The sequence below is a fragment of the Bombina bombina genome, chromosome 4, assembly GCF_027579735.1.
Source record: "Bombina bombina isolate aBomBom1 chromosome 4, aBomBom1.pri, whole genome shotgun sequence".
In the NCBI taxonomy this organism is placed as follows: Eukaryota; Metazoa; Chordata; class Amphibia; order Anura; family Bombinatoridae; genus Bombina; species Bombina bombina.
The window spans coordinates 145,549,857-145,567,798 of NC_069502.1; positions in this window are offsets into that span (position 1 = coordinate 145,549,857).

Below are 17,942 nucleotides of genomic sequence, written 5' to 3' on the forward strand. Positions count from 1 at the left end.
ACTACTGTGAGCTGCTGTGAGCGGTGTCAAACAGAAGGAGACTAGAAAGGAGGAACTCTGCGTACACTGTACTTAAGAGCAGAGCTACAACTAAAATCATTATCCCCTTAATGGAAGCACGGTTGTGGTGAGTAAGGCTTGCGCAAGTGAAGAACCACTTAGACATATCCGGCGAACTAAGACGCGCAGTGCATAGCGTGCCTCAGCTGGAGAGGATCAGCCGGGTAAAGAAGCCGAAAGCAGGTGAGAGTGTATACACATTTGGATTTCCCTGCCGACGGCACTTAAAGAGGTGAGAGATCATCTGGCCATTAAAGGCTGAAGTACACTGAGCCTAAGGGAGCTACCTCCCATATTGTACAAGAACTGACATTACATCCTAAACTGAACTGTAGAAATATATTGTTCTAGATCACGCAACTTGAAAACACCTACACCTATTGCTTATGAAAGCAGAAAACAAGGGAAGAACTGTTCCTATTTCAAAAACGGAACAGCCTGCAGGCTGATTATATATGGTTATAACCAAAAGAATATACCGCTGTCATACATCACTACTATTGTATGTGACACTTAGAATTATAATTATCTGTTATTAGCAGACTGCTTAGAAGCATATCAGTCACTGAGGCAAGAATTTTAGAGGTTAATGTTTTGTCTATCAGACATATTTTATATAAGAAGCAATTTTAAAAGCTGACTGTCAGTTATACCATTTTAGAAGGAATCTTAGTATGGATGTTTGATGAATGGTGATTTAATGCAATTGTTTGTTTATTAGAGTTTTAATTTATTGTTCTAAAGTGTTGGTACCCAATAAACTGTGTTAGAGAATTGATACTACTATTGAGTGGAAATCAGTTTATTAAGCAAGAAATTACATTGTAATATTTACTAATCTAATAACCAAGAAGAACGTTTTGAGAATAATCCCTCACAGCTATATTTAATCTAACATCATATTTACATTTCAAAACTTTAGTTACCCAATTGCTTTTTTAGCGCCATCCACCCTTAATGTTATTTTTAGACAATTTGATAACTATCTAGGAAGGAGATAGTATATAGAGATTGGCTAGTTGGGAGAGCTAAGCGCATCACTTCACAATAAATCTAAAAAATGTATTTCCCCTATCACCCATAGGGAGACTTCCCCAGGGTCATATTAATTTGCATACGATGAGAGAAGCGCTCTACAAGTTTTCCTCTGTGAAAAGCACACTGGTCTAAAAGAGGCTGCTTCCGGGGTGCTAAATCACCATAGAACTAGCTGATGAGCTGGTGTTCATTCCTGGTAGAGCGCTTCTCTCTTCGTATGCAAATTAATATGACCCTGGGAAAGTCTCCCTATGGATGATGGGGGAAACCAGACGTGGACTCCTTAGAGTGCTTAGAGAAATGTGGCTGCACACAGATTTCCTTTCCAGCCGCAACCTCTCCCAAAGGAAGGTGTAGTATGTGATATTTGAACTTTCAGGTATGCAGTATAACATTTTATATGAATACAGCCTTCAGCCTGCAGCAACTAGATGCCTGTCGTGGTATGATCTTTAACGTTGGAGATTCACACATTGCCTCACGAATATAAATAAGGAGAAAGTTATGTGCTACACTTAGTGCTTAAATTTGCACACCTTATACAAGGATGTGGCTACAAATGTCCACTGGACTTTTTCCATTCATAACAGTTCTAACTGTATGTTATGCAGCTGGCTAAATGTGTGTCCTAACATTTTAAGCTGTTATTTTTCTGTGCTATATATCCTTATTGCTTTGCATAGAGTCTCTAGTCCTAAAACTTAGATCCCCACGAATCATCTGCCCAGACAATACCCCGTATGCACTTTCGCGGGGGTCTGTGAACAGCAGGGTGTAGTTGTATGGATAACTATACTACTCTATTCAAACATATTTTACTGGTTTCCTTTATATATATATATATATATATATATATATATATATATATATATCAAAACATTTGCTGTCATTTGGTTGATACTGCTATCATTTGTACATGTTATATACTACCGTTTAGGATATGTTTTTGTTGATTCAACATCCCTTTATGGTCTATAAATTACACTGTTGAGACATGCACCTATAGGTACATTGGGTTCCCCCTGACCGGTCAGGTTTCTTGTAGTCGTTTTTCTCTACACAACTGTATGTTTGGCCTATAGCATCCACATCATTACTTATTGTACATGATTCACAGGCCATCCTTAGTGGAGATGCGGTATGTTCTTTGAATAGAATTGCTGTACCAATAAATTGTAACATATTTACTTAATCAATAGCTGTGTAATTCTTTGTGATAAAAGAGTGCTAAACTCCCTGTCTTTTTCGAAACAAAATATTTATTTGTTTCTTTCTTACTTACTATTTTTCAATTATATATACTGTATACTGTATATATATTGAAATGTTGACAAACTTTTGGCCAGATTACGAGTTTTGCGGTATGAGGGGTGCGGTACTAACTTGCACGTTATTGTCACCGTTCACTTACATACAGCGCTGGTATTACAGGTTTTTACAAACCCAGCGTTAACAGACAAGAAGTGAGCGTAGAGCAAAATTGTGCTCAATACCGCACTCCAATACCAGCGCTGCTTAAGTAAGCGGTGAGCTGGTTGTACATCAATGGGGAGAGCCGGCTGAGAAAAAGTCTAACACCTGCAAAAAAGCAGCGTAAATCTCAGTAACACAGCCCCATTGACTGCTATGGGGAAACACATTTTATGTTTACACCTAACACCCTAACATGAACCGAGTCTAAACAACCCTAATCTTACACTTATTAACCCCTAATCTGCCGCTCTGGACATCGCCGACACCTACATTATACTTATTAACAAGAAATATATAAATTGGTGAGAGTGCGCTAGCAGCAGCAGGGGATGTGTCACTGGTATAGGCAAATATATAAAATCAATAAAGCAAATAAGTGATAAAATACAAATAGACACATTTATATCAATAAACACATAGGTAAAATCCTGAATTGGTTCGATTGTGCTAAACAGCAGCAGGGAATGTGTCACTGATATAGGCAAATGTTGTTTGAATATATTATGAAATCAATAAAGCAAATTTGTTATAAAATACAAACACATTTATTTCAATAAATAAACACATAGGTAAAATCCTGAATTGGTTCGATTGTGCTAAACAGCAGCAGGGAATGTGTCACTGATATAGGCAAACGTTGTTTGAATATATTATGAAATCAATAAAGCAAATTTGTTATAAAATACAAACACATTTATTTCAATAAACACATAGGTAAAATCCTAATTTTATGACCGGTCTTAAATATTTAAGAACTTAAAGAGTAAAGGCAAGTATTTCAATAATTTAAAAATGCTATTGCATAGAGTTAAAAGAAAATTGGGGATTTACATATATAACTTGTTTGCAAGTTTAGAAATATAGTGGTGCACCACTCTTTATGTTGCGGTAGTAGCTGAATAGCTGATATATCACCAATCCACCTTATTATTTTGGTACAAAAGGTTTGACTGTTTGCACACAAAACAAAGTAAAGTCACACTTTGAGAAGAAAAGTAAAAAATATGTGTATATATATATATATGAATCGTTTCAATAAACGACTAGTCCCAATTGTATTTTCCTTTAAATATACGTTCCTTGTGCCTGTATAATTTCTTAGTTCTGTAGTTTATAAAGTGTCCAGTTTCATTTTGATGTAATAGTTCGTAGTTGGATCGTGCGTATAATTGGCAATATCGGCTACTTTACCTCTGCATGCCTTTCGGTCTCTTCGTGGGTATGTCTCCTCCACTCACCTTCTGGCATAGGTAACGCTGCAGCCTCGCTGATAGTCGTTGACGTCACACGCCAATTTTTTCTCCTGAAAGTAGATCCGGCTTCCATTCTGCGCAGAGAGTATCTGTAGTTTTGGATTAAGAAAAATAGTGCCAATGCAATCCTTTGCAATCCTTGGTCACTATGTATTCCTTTTGTTGGGCAAAGTTAGATTCCTGTAGGCAGTAGGACCATCAACGCGTTTATACTTATTAACCCCTAATCTGCTGCCCCAAACGTCGCTGCCACTAGAATAAACATATTAACCCCTAAACCACGCACTGCCGCCTCGCAAACATTAGTTAAATATTATTAACCCCTAATCTGCCGCCCCTAACATCGCCGCCACCTATCTACATTTATTAACCCCTAATCTGCTGCCCCCAACGTCGCCGACACTATATTAAATTTATTAACCCCTAAATCTAGGTCTAACCCTAACCCTAACACCCCCTAACTTAAATATAATTAAAATAAATATAAAAAAACCTACTATTAATAAATAAATAATTCCTATTTAAAACTAAATACTTACCTATAAAATAAACCCTAAGATAGCTACAATTTAACTAATAGTTACAGCTTAGGGTTTATTTTTATTTTAAAGGCAAGTTTTTAGTTACTAAATAGTTATTAACTATTTACTAACTACCTAGCTAAAATAAATACAAATTGACCTGTAAAATATAACCTAACCTAAGTTACACTAACACCTAACCTAATCCTACAATTATATACAATTACCTAAAATAAATACAATTAACTAAATTCAATAAAATTGGCTAAATTACCAAAAAACAACACTAAATTTCAGAAAATAAAAAACAAACTACAAGATCTTTAAACTAATTACACCTAATCTAATAGCCCTATCAAAATAAAAAAGCCCACCCAAAATAATAAAACCCCTAGCCTAAACTTAACTACCAATAGCCCTTAAAAGGGCCTTTTGTGGGGCATTGCCCCAAAGAAATCAGCTCTTTACCTGTAAAAAAAAAATACAAACAACCCCCCAACAGTAAAACCCACCACCCACACAACCAACCCCACAAGTAAAACCCTAACTATTAAAACCTAAACTCCCCATTGCCCTGAAAAGGGCATTTGGATGAGCATTGCCCTTAAAAGGGCATTTAGCTCTATTGCAGCCCAAAGCCCTAACCTAAAAATAAAACCCACCCAATACACCCTTAAAAAATCCTAATACTAACCCTCGAAGATCCACTTACCGGGAGAAGTCTTCATCCAAGCCACAAAATGTCCTCAACGAAGCCAGCAGAAGTGGTCCTCCAGACAGGCAGAAGTAGTCCTCCAGATGGGCAGAAGTCTTCATCCAGACGGCATCCTCTATCTTCATCCATCCGGGGCAGTGCGGGTCCATCTTCAAGACATCGGGCGTGGAGCATCCTCTTCTTCCGACCAACTAACTAAACAATGAAGGTTCCTTTAAATGACATCATCCAAGATGGCGTCCCTTAGATTCCGATTGGCTGATAGAATTCTATCAGCCAATCGGAATTAAGGTTGAAAAAATCCTAATGGCTAATTTTATCAGCCAATAGGATTGAGCTTGCATTCCATTGGCTGATTGGAACAGCCAATAGAATGTGAGCTCAATCCTATTGGCTGATTGGATCAGCCAATAGGATTGAACTTTTTATAGGGGTTTTATTTGGGGGGTTGTTTGTATGGGTGGTGAGTTTTACTGATGGGGGGGTTGTTTGTAATTTTTTTTACAGGTAAAGAGCTGACTTCTTTGGGGCAATGCCCCGCAAAAGGCCCTTTTAAGGGCTATTGGTAGTTTAGTTCAGGCTAGGGGTTTTATTATTTTGGGTGGACTTTTTTATTTTTATAGGGCTATTAGATTAGGTGTAATTAGTTTGAAGATCTTGTAATTTGTTTTTTATTCTCTGTAATTTAGTGTGTGTTTTTTTGCTGTGGTAATTTAGTTAATTTTATTGAATTTAGTTAATTGTATTTATTTTAGGTAATTGTATTTAATTGTAGGGTTAGGATAGGTGTTAGTGTAACTTAGGTTAGGTTTTATTTTACAGGTCAATGTGTATTTATTTTAGCTAGGTAGTTACTAAATAGTTAATAACTATTTAGTAACTATTCTACCTAGTTAAAATAAATACAAACTTGCCTGTAAAATAAAAAATAAACCCTAAGCTAGCTACAATGTAACTATTAGTTATATTGTAGCTAGCTTAGGGTTTATTTTATTGGTAAGTATTTAACTTTAAATAGGAATTATTTAATTATTAATAGTAGGTTTTATTTATATTTATTTTAATTATATTTAAGTTAGGGGGTGTTAGAGTTATGGTTAGACAGATTTAGGGGTTAATAAATGTAATATAGTAGCGGCGACGTTGGGGGTGGCATATTGGTTAATAAATGTAGGTAGGTGACGGCGATGCTAGGGACAGCAGATTAGGAGTTAATAATATTTAACTAGTGCTTGTGAGGCGGGAGTACGGCGGTTTAGTGGTTAATATGTTTATTCTAGTGGTGGCGATGTCCGGAGCAGCAGATTAGGGGTTAATATTTTTATTTTAGTGTTTGTGATGCGGGAGGGCCTCGGTTTAGGGGTTAATAAGTAGTTTATGGGTTTTAGTGTACTTTTTAGCACTTTTGTTATGAGTTTTATGCTACGGCTTTGTAGTGTAAAACTCATAATTACAGACTTTAAAATGCGGTACGAATCTTGACGGTGTAGGCTGTACCGCTCACTTTTTGGCCTCCCAGGACAAGCTTGTAATACCAGCTCTATGTGAGTCCCATTGAAAAAAGACTATACTCAATTTGCGTAAGTTGATTTGCGGTAAGGCCAAAAAAGTGTGCGGTGCCCCTAAATCTGCAAGACTCGTAATACCAGCGGAAGTAAAAAAGCAGCGTTATGAGGCTTAACGCTGCTTTTTTATTCATAATGCATGATTCCCCCATAGGAAACAATGGGGCAGTTTGAGCTGGAAAAAAACCTAACACCTGCAAAAAAGCAGCGTTCAGCTCCTAACGCAGCCCCATTGTTTCCTATGGGGAAACACTTCCTAAGTCTGCACCTAACACCCTAACATGTACCCCTAGTCTAAACACCCCTAACCTTACACTTATTAACCCCTAATCTGCTGCCCCCGCTATCGCTGACCCCTGCATTTTATTATTAACCCCTAATCTGCCGCTCCGTACAACGCGGCAACCTACATTATAGCTATGTACCCCTACCTTACCTTACCTTACGTCGCCGCTACCTTACCTACACTTATTAACCTCTAATCTTCCGACCGGACCTCGCCGCCACTATAATAAATGTATTAACCCCTAAACCGCCTCACTCCCGCCTCAAAAACCCTATAATAAATAGTATTAACCCCTAATCTGCCCTCCCTAACATCGCTGACACCTAACTTCAAGTATTAACCCCTAATCTGCCGACCGGACCTCAGCGCTACTATAATAAATGTATTAACCCCTAAAGCTAAGTCTAACCCTAACCCTAACACCCCTCTAAGTTAAATATAATTTAAATCTAACGAAATAAAATAAATCTTATTAAATAAATTAATCCTATTTAAAGCTAAATACTTACCTGTAAAATAAACCCTAATATAGCTACAATATAACGAATAATTATATTGTAGCTATTTTAGGATTTATATTTATTTTACAGGCAACTTTGTATTTATTTTAACTAGGTACAAAAGCTATTAAATAGTTAATAACTATTTAATAGCTACCTAGTTAAAATAATTACAAAATTACCTGTAAAATAAATCCTAACCTAAGTTACAATTAAACCTAACACTACACTATCAATAAATTAATTAAATAAACTATCTACAATGATCTACAATTAAATCAACTAAACTAAATTACAAACCCCCCCCCCCACTAAATTACAAAAAATAAAAAAAGATTACAAGAATTTTAAACTAATTACACCTGCTCTAAGCCCCCTAAAAAAATAACAAAGCCCCCCAAAATAAAAAAATGCCCTACCCTATTCTAAAATAAAAAGTTAACAGCTCTTATACCTTACCAGCCCTTAAAAGGGCCTTTTGCGGGGCATGCTCTTTTGCATTTAAATAAACATACAATATAAGCCCCTGAAGATCTTCCTACCTTATCTTCACCACGCCGGGTATCAACTATCCGTCCAGAAGAGGGTCCGAAGTCTTCATCCTATCCGGCAAGAAGAGGTCCAGAAGAGGGTCCGAAGTCTTCATCCTATCCGGCAAGAAGAGGACATCCAGACCGGTAGACATCTTCATCCAGGCGGCATCTTCTATGTGTTCCGATCAGCCAATAGAATGCGAGCTCAATCTGATTGGCTGATTGGATCAGCCAATCCGATTGAACTTGAATCTGATTGGCTGATTCAATCAGCCAATCAGATTTTTCCTACCTTAATTCGGTTTGGCTGATAGAATCCTATCAGCCAATCGGAATTCGAGGGACGCCATCTTGGATGACGTCACTTAAAGGAACCTTCATTCGTCGGGAGTCGCCGGAAGAAGAGGATGGATCTGCGTCAGCTGCTTCAAGATAGTCCCGCTCCTCGCCGGATGGAAGAAGATAGAAGATGCCGCCTGGATGAAGATGTCTACCGGTCCGGATGTCCTCTTCTTGCTGGATAGGATGAAGACTTTGGACCCTCTTCTGGACCTCTTCTTGCCGGATAGGATGAAGACTTCGGACCCTCTTCTGGACGGATCGGTGATACCCGGCGTGGTGAAGAAAAGGTAGGAAGATCTTCAGGGGCTTAGTGTTAGGTTTTTTAAGGGGGGTTTGGGTGGGTTAGATTAGGGGTATGTGGGTGGTGGTTTGTAATGTTGGGGGGGTATTGTATGTTTATTTAAATGCAAAAGAGCTGTTTTCTTTGGGGCATGCCCCACAAAAGGCCCTTTTAAGGGCTGGTAAGGTAATAGAGCTGTTAACTTTTTATTTTAGAATAGGGTAGGGTATTTTTTTATTTTGGGGGCTTTGTTATTTTTTAGGGGGCTTAGAGTAGGTGTAATTAGTTTAAAATTCTTGTAATCTTTTTTTATTTTTTGTAATTTAGTGGTTTTTTTTTTGTAATTTAGTTTAGTTGATTTAATTGTAGATAATTGTAGATAGTTTATTTAATTAATTTATTGATACTGTAGTGTTAGGTTTAATTGTAACTTAGGTTAGGATTTATTTTACAGGTAATTTTCTAATTATTTTAACTAGGTTGCTATTAAATAGTTATTAACTATTTAATAGCGATTGTACCTAGTTAAAATAAATACAAAGTTGAGGGGAACTTCCGGGAGGCGGCCATGACAGGTCGCACATTACCAATCTGCTCCAGCCTTCCCATCATTTAAGCTTAAAATAATACCCCAGACGGCTCATCTATCTACCACATCGCCTGATTTCTGCAACGCTACAGATCCTGCTTTAGATGAGCCTATTAAGTCTTTGATGGCTATGTCTTTGAGCACCCGGAGTATATTTTAGGGCTGAGGCCTTCTATCTACCCCCCGGCGAGGTCCGTTCGGGCCTTGTCGTTAGGCAGCACGCCGTGCTGAATTTCAAGCACCTAATCTCTAATCTGCCTGACTATAGATTCTCAGGAAAAGACTATGGACTGTGCTATGGAAATTCTGCGGGAGCTGACTTGCTTGCTAGCAAAACATCATGCTGCATTTGAATCCATCCTACACGAAGCGTTTAGGTCTGGGGACAGTAACCTATTCAGTACAGTTTCTGAGTGGGAGCCTATATTAGCCGAGCGGGAGACCGCTGACAACTTTAACGGCAGTCTAGAGCACTGGTGCCCGCAACCTACTCCTAACGGACTGTTGGGGAACTTACAAAGCACTCCGGAGGTTTCCAGCGTAGCGGAAGATGGAGTTATACAGCAAGATGATAGCGTGACTTGCTACATTACCCAGCCAGGCGGCTGTGTTCCTGGTACATCGGTGAGTCTACCAGCCTTTGTTTCGCAGCTGAAGGCCCTGGAACAGATATCAGAGTATGCCTATACGGGAGACCTAACCTGGATCATTTTGCACAATCAGCCGGAAGCAATGCATGGTCCTCGAGTTGCTATACTGCCTAACATCTTTCTTCACATAGCACCACCATACTTGCAATGGGACCCTGGCGGTCTGACTTGGGCTGTAATCTTTTCAGAGGAACCGGAGACAGGTGCATATTCTACGGTAGTCACTCACAATGCATGCTTTTAGAGAGACTTTAATAGCAGGCGATGCCCAGACCATTGCCCCTGTACAGCTGAGAGCAGCGCAAATTTATAAACACTCTTCCTACCACGTGTCTGTTCTCAGGTAGTTTTGCTGCACTTTGGTGAGGACTCCGACGGAACACACTGGTTTGTTCCTTGTGACTATTATAATAAGTGTAATGGTGATCTATTATCTGCACCTGTATAGTATTGATAAACCTGAGTTTGACCGCTGACGTTACTTTTTTCTTTGGAGCCCTTTTTCTGTTTACTTATGTGTGCACGACTGTGGTCGATGAAGAAAATCACTAGACCTACTGAACAAGGCATCTCTTGGTTGTCGAGGTTATGTCCAGTGACTGATATAGTTAATATCCTAGATAATATTTTAATTTGAAGGTGGCAAATGAGTTAGTGCGGCACTGTCTCCTTAGTTATAATAACGTGTATACCAGAATATCATGCAAACCATCTTGGGACCCTAAGATAAACTCTTCAAAGCTTCACTATATATGGCATATTAATTGTTTTTAGTAACACCCTATGTTCTGGTCAATGTTTACCACTACCCATTTATTTACATATAATAGTCTTTGCTCTATATGATGTCTTAATATAGCATTTTACTGTTTTACATATTTCCACAGTTGCAGCCTTTAGGGCTATTTTTCCACACATTTCCTTGTTAAGAGATGCCACAATCACTCTCATTGTACTTACAGAGATGCCAAGTTCAGAGATACAGTAGGAGCCTATCATTTAGGTGGTGCGCTATTGTGCTCTGTAGTTTATGTACATTAATATTTGAGCTTCATTTGGGCAATGTGTATACTTGTAACATGCATATCACCACTAAGAGCTATGTGTCTAATAGTTGCAGGCTCCTTGAACTACTTATGATCTATTTAATGAAAACTTTGGGATCTTATAACAGTGCCTCTCGCCTATAGGGTGGTGTCAAACTTAGTGACATAGTGGGAACCAGTTCACTGGAGTAATCTGTCTATTTGTAATGTCTATATAATTACTTGGGGTATCTCTTATCCATTATTTGCAGCCCCCCCCCGCACTACTTATGACCTTTTTAGTTTTTAATAATATACACAGTGCCATGTACTCTTCTTATGAGCTGTTCTATTTATACACTCCTTTATAGCTTATTTCTAGAAAGTGTATTCAGCCTCCTTTTCAGTTATGCCCTAAAATATATTATAGCCCTTGCACCTATAATGTTTAGCAAAGCATGTCAAGGTGGTGTCTTGTTGCCAGCGGCAGGGGTGGCGGGATATCTATCTTTTTTTTAATTACTTTAGTCTTTGCTAACCATATATAAAATCCCAGTGTAGGTGGATATTAAATCTGGAACAGGTTCTCGGCATGGTCTCTCACCCTTCAGAATGTGGTTGATTGGTATGTAACTCACATTTGAATTCACAAGGAGAAATGTTTTTTTTTTTTAATGTGGCAACCTTACATATAACTCCCTCTTATTCTTTCAATTTTCACGATATACGTAGCTACAATCTCTCAGTTTTAAATTGCTTTACCTTCAGTTTAGTATACTATTATTATATTCCAAATATATGTCAGGCAGAGCTCTATTTACAACCATTTAAAGTTCTACTACCTTGTTAAGATGTTATCTTCAACTATAGTATTATAATGTAAAATGCAAGACGTTCTTCATTTGGGGGTCCATGAGAGACCCTCCCGCTTTATGATTTACCCGCCTTATATTATGCTTGCTACAATTTTGCGGCCCAAGAGTGGCCACTCAAATCATTTGGTGGGTATGCAGGTTGAGCAGCAATTATTGCATGTATTGCAGTGTCATTTGTCATTTCATCATATTGTTTAACTCTCTAACTTGTTTTGGCAGCTTACCCTGTAATAATTTATTTTCTCTTGTATGTATGCTTTGACATTTAATGATTGTTTGTTTTGAAAAGAACCTAAATAAAAATAATAAAAAAAAATAAAAAAAAATAAATAAATACAAAGTTGCCTGTAAAATAAATATAAATCCTAAAATAGCTACAATATAATTATTTGTTATATTGTAGCTATATTAGGGTTTATTTTACAGGTAAGTATTTAGCTTTAAATAGGATTAATTTATTTAATAAGAGTTAATTTATTTTGTTAGATAAAAATTATCTGTAACTTAGGGGGTTGTTAGGGTTAGCCTTAGCTTTAGGGGTTAATACATTTATTATAGTAGCGGCGAGGTCCGGTCGGCAGATTAGGGGTTAATACTTGAAGTTAGGTGTTGGCGATGTTAGGGAGGGCAGATTAGGGGTTAATACTATTTATTATAGGGTTTTGGAGGTGGGAGTGAGGCGGTTTAGGGGTCAATACATTTATTAAAGTGGCGGCGAGTTCGGGTCGGCAGATTAGGGGTTAAGAAGTGTAGGTAGGTAGCGGCGATGTTGGGGGAGGGCAGATTAGGGGGTAATAAATATTATGTAGGTGTCAGCGATGTTAGGGGCAGCAGATTAGGGGTACATAGGGATTATGTAAGTTGCGGCAGTGTGCGGTCGGCAGATAAGGGGTTAAATATTTTTAATAGAGTGGCGGCGATGTGGGGGGACCTCGGTTTAGGGGTACATAGGTAGTTTATGGGTGTTAGTGTACTTTAGAGCATAGTAGTTAAGAGCTTTATAAACCGGCGTTAGCCTATAAAGCTCTTAACTCCTGACTTTTTTCTGCGGCTGGAGTCTTGTTGTTAGAGTTCTAACGCTCACTTCAGCCAAGACTCTAAATACCAGCATTAGAAAGATCCCATTGAAAAGATAGGATACGCAATTGACGTAAGGGGATCTGCGGTATGGAAAAGTCACGGCTGGAAAGTGAGCGTTAGACCCTTACCTACAAGACTCTAAATACCAGCGGGCGGCCAAAACCAGCTTTAGGACCCCTTAACGCTGGTTTGGACGGCTAACGCAGAACTCTAAATTTAGGCGTCTGAGACTGGGACCTGGTACATATATACTTATTGAAAGTGATGATATGATCTTAATAATTTGCTTTTGTAGTTGACCTGGTGCTTGATTGTGGGAGATACACTTTTTTTTTAGTGTATATGTGACCAGACTCATTACCTAATTAATGCCTGCACCAGGTATGTAAGTGTCTTATTCAGCAATGTCTACAGATAGCGTTACAGCAAATCACCAGCTATTGATCTCACACAGGTCAAAGGAGTGATCATGAGGTGTAACCTCAGAAAAAGAACAAAAAAAGTATCAGTAGCCACAAGCTCACACCACTGCACCACTCATGTTGTAGAGAGCTATGAGCATGATCAAATTGCTACAACTAGCACAGCTATACAGTATCACCTAGATTACAAGTGGTGCAAAACAAACGCAACAAAAGTTGCGTTATTTCACTCTCCATAGCCTTGCCATTCCGAGTTTCTAAAAAGCCGCCTTATGGTGGGGTGGGGTGATGAGCGCCATATTGCACAAAATCCAAACGCTGCTTTGACGTACTTGTGCACGCTTTCCCCATAGACACCAGTCGTGAGAGAGTGTTAGAAATAAAATTAAAACCTGTGATCGTGGAATGAAAATCTCCGTAACGCAACCCTATTGTTGTCTATGGGGAAATAAAAAGTTAGATTTAAACCTAACACCCTAACATAAACCCCTCATCTAAACACCCCTAATCTGCTTCCCCCGACATCGCTGACACCTACCTAAATAAAGTTATTAACCCCTAATCTGCCGCTCCCGACATCACCGCCACCAAAATAAATGTATTTACCCCTAATCTGCCGCACCCCAACATCGCCCACACTATAATAAAGATATTAACCCCTATTCTGCTGCTCCCCGACATCGCCGCCACTAAATAAAGTTATTAACCCCTAAACCTCTGGCCTCCCACATCACTGCCACTAAATAAACCTATTAACTCCTAAACCTAACAACCCCCTAACTTTAAATTAAAATTAGATTATCCCTATCTTCAAATAAATAAAAACTTACTTGTGAAATTAAAAAAACCTAAGTTTAAACTATAAATTAAACTAACATTACTATTACACTAAACTATTATACTAAAATTAAAATAACTTTCACTTAAATAAATTAAATTACACATTAAAAAGACCTAACACTACTAAAAAAAATTAAATCTACAATTACAAAAAATAAACACTAAATTACAAAAAATTACAAACAAAATTATCCAAAATAAAACAATTACACCTAATCTAATAGCCCTATAAGAATAAAAAGCCCCCCCAAAATAAAAAAAAACCCTAGCCTACAATAAACTACCTATAGCCCTTAAAAGGGCCTTTTGTCGGGAATTGCCCTAATGAAATCAGCTCTTTTCCCTGAAAAAAATACAAAGACCCCCCCACCAGTAAAACCCACCCCCAACCAACCCCCCAAAATAAAAAACCTAACTCTAAAAAAAACCTAAGCTACCGATTGCCCTGAAAAAGGCATTTGTATGGGCATTGTCCTTAAAAGGGCATTCAGCTCTTTTTCTTGCCCTTAAAAGGGCATTCAGCTCTTTTAAGAAAAGCCCAAACCCTAATCTAAAAAAAAAACCCACCCCAAAAAAGTTTAAAAAAACCTAACACTAACCCCCGACGATCCACTTACAGTTTCTGAAGTTCGAACATTCAAGGGGCAAAGTCTTCATCCAGGCAGCGTCTTCTATCTTCATCCAGGCGGCATCTTCTATCTTCATCCAGACGGCATCTTTTAATTTCATCCAGGTGGCATCTTTTATCTTCATCCCAGTGGCGTCTTCTATCTTCAATCCGGCGGTGCGGGTCCATCCCGAAGACATCAGGCACGGAGCATCCTCTTCATATGGTCGCCGCCGTATACTGAATCTTCAATGAAAGGGAGCCTTTTCAAAATGGCGTCCCTTGCATTCCTATTGGCTAATTTGATTTTTGAAATTCAAATCCACCAATAGGATGAGAGCTACTAAAATCCTATTGGCTGTTCAAATCAACCAATAGGATGAGAGCTACTGAAATTCTATTGGCTGATTTGAATAGCCAATAGAATTTCAGTAGCACTGAACACCCAATAAGATTTCAGTAGCTCTCATCCTATTGGCTGATTTGAATTTCAAAAATGAAATCAGCCAATAGGAATGCCATTTTGAAAAGGCTCCCTTGCATTGAAGATTCAGTATATGGCAGCAACCGTATGAAGTGGATGCTCCACATGTCTTCAGGATGGACCGGCTCTGCGCTGCCAGGATGAAGATAGAAGACACTGCCGGGATAAAGATAGAAGATGCCGCCTGGATGAAGATAGAAGACGCCGCCTGGATGAAGACTTCGCTGCCTGGATGTCCAGACTTCAGAAACTGTGAGTGGATCGTCGAGGGTTAGTGTTAGGTTTTTTTAAACTTTTTTGGGTGTTTTTTTTAGATTAGAGTTTGGGCTTTTCTGTATGTAGCCTGATGAAATGGCTTGTAGCCGAGAAACGCGCAGCGAAGCATTTTAAAGTTTTTAATAAAAGTTTTATAATTGTTCTACCTTGTTTGGACACACTATCTTTTACCTTTTGCCTTCCGATATAGCAAACCACAAGTATTGCTTTTTTCCATTTTTATTGGTACAATAAGAGCTTTAGAGTATTTGTATTTCCCTGGAGCAGCGTTGTATCCAAGTCTGGCAGCTAGCCCTGAACATTGATTCCGCAACCCGAAAAGCAGCTGTTACATCTGATCTGAAGGGAGTCAGCCGAACGGCTCAAAAGTTTCGGTCCGCCTGATATTGCACTGATTGTGCAAACTCGTTTGTGAGTATTAATCCTCAGCTAACTGTTGTTTGTCCGACATTGGTCGGGGTAATCTGCACCAAGGGTGTCTTGTCTTCTTACCTTATACAGGGGCGTGACCATTGTTAGTAGCGGACCGGGAGAGAGTGAGTCACCCGAGCGGCTCTGAAGCTTCGGCTTGTTCAGTATTGCACTAGAGGTGCAAATACCCTTGTGAGTACCTAGTTTACACTATAGTGGAAGATCTTACATTGTTTTAGGTTTATCTTCATTAGAGCGCCTCTTCTTTGTCTTTTCAGGATGAGGGTTATTTTCTTAATAAAGCTGAATGCCCTTTTCGGGGCAAGAAAAAGAGCTGAATGCCCTTTTAAGCGCAATGCCCATACATATGCACTTTTGAGGGCAATGGGTAGCTTAGGTTTTTTTAGATTTAGGTTTTTTATTTTGGGGGGTTGGTTGGATGGTGGGTTTTACTGTTAGGGGGTCTTTGTATTTTTTGCAGGGAAAAGAGCTGATTCCTTTAGGGCAATGCCATACAAAAGGCCCTTTAAAGGGCTATTAGTAGTTTATTGTAGGCTAGGTTTTTTTTTTTGGGGGGGGGGGCTTTTTTATTTTTATAGGGCTATTAGATTAGGTGTAATTGTTTTTATTTTGGATAATATCATTTGTTATTTTTGTAATTTAGGGTTTGTTATTTTTTGTACTTTAGTATTTTTTTATTTTTTTTAATTTAGTATTTTTTATTTTTTGTAATTGTAGATTTAATTTTTTTAGTAGTAAAAGGTTTTTTTAATGTGTAATTTATTTTATTTAAATGATAGTCATTTTAATTTTAGTATAATAGTAATTTTAGTTTAATATATAGTTTAAAATTAGGTTTTTTTAATTTCACAGGTAAGTTTTTATTTATTTTAAAATAGGGATCTTGTAATTTAATTTAAAGCTATGCAGTTGTTAGGTTTAGGGGTTAATAGTTTAATTTAGTTTTTGGAAATGTGGGGGGCTGTCGGTTTAGGGGTTAATAGGTTTATTTAGTGGCAGTGATGTGGGAGGCCAGAGGTTTAGGGGTTAATCACTTTATTTAGTGGCGGCAATGTCAGGGAGTGGCGGAATAGGGGTTATTATCTTTATTAGAGTGTGGGCGATGTTGGGGTGCGGGGGAATAGTGGTTAATAACTTTATTATAGTGACGGCAATGTCGGGGAGTGGCGGAATAGGGGTTAATAAATTTTATTATAGTTATTTATATTATATTATATTTATTTATTTATTTATTTATATGTTTGCGATGCGGGATGGCCTCGATTAAGGGGTTAATAGGTAGTTTATGGGTGTTAGTGTAGTTTGTAACAGTTTAGTTATGTGTTTTGTGTAGCGGAACAGATCGTGTCGGTATAGGCTGTAACGCAAGCTTTTTAGCCTCACCGCAAAACTTGTAATGGCAGCACTATGGAAATCCCATGCAAAAACGTCATTTTTTTGAGTGCAGGACTGCCGTTGCGTTACAGACTAAAATGCTTGTAGTACAGCCATACCGACAAGACTCGTAATGGCTGCATTACTGTTTTAACGCTGAAATGGCCATTTTTTCAGCGTTAAAACACGAACGCAAAACTTGTAATCTAGGTGTGAATGAGGGAGAGATGTGTCTGCCTTCACAGACTGGGAGATCAGGACAGCAGTGGTTTATAACATTCATAAATAATGAGGAGCTAATCTATGTTTGTCTTTATTATCAATAACACAAATCAATAATTGAATAAAATAAATTTTATGACCACAAGGATATAAAGATTTTTTATATTATAATAATCACTTGCAGTAAAAAATATTCACAAGTAAAAAAACAAACAGAAAGCCATAAGAGATAAACTTCCTATTCGTCTTATGTACCCTAGAATGATAAACCAATAAACACACAACAACAGGTTTTGGGCTAAAGACCAGTCACGGTCACGTTTATTATAAAGAAACCTCTTAAATTAGGCTATTTAAATATGCCAACTTAGGCAACTTACTCATAATAACACAAAGAACTGTATAAAATTCTTAACAAAAAAATGATGGCTATAACTATACACAAAACTACCAACAATGTAATAAAAGTCTAACTTCCAAATTTACATTCTCTTTTTTTT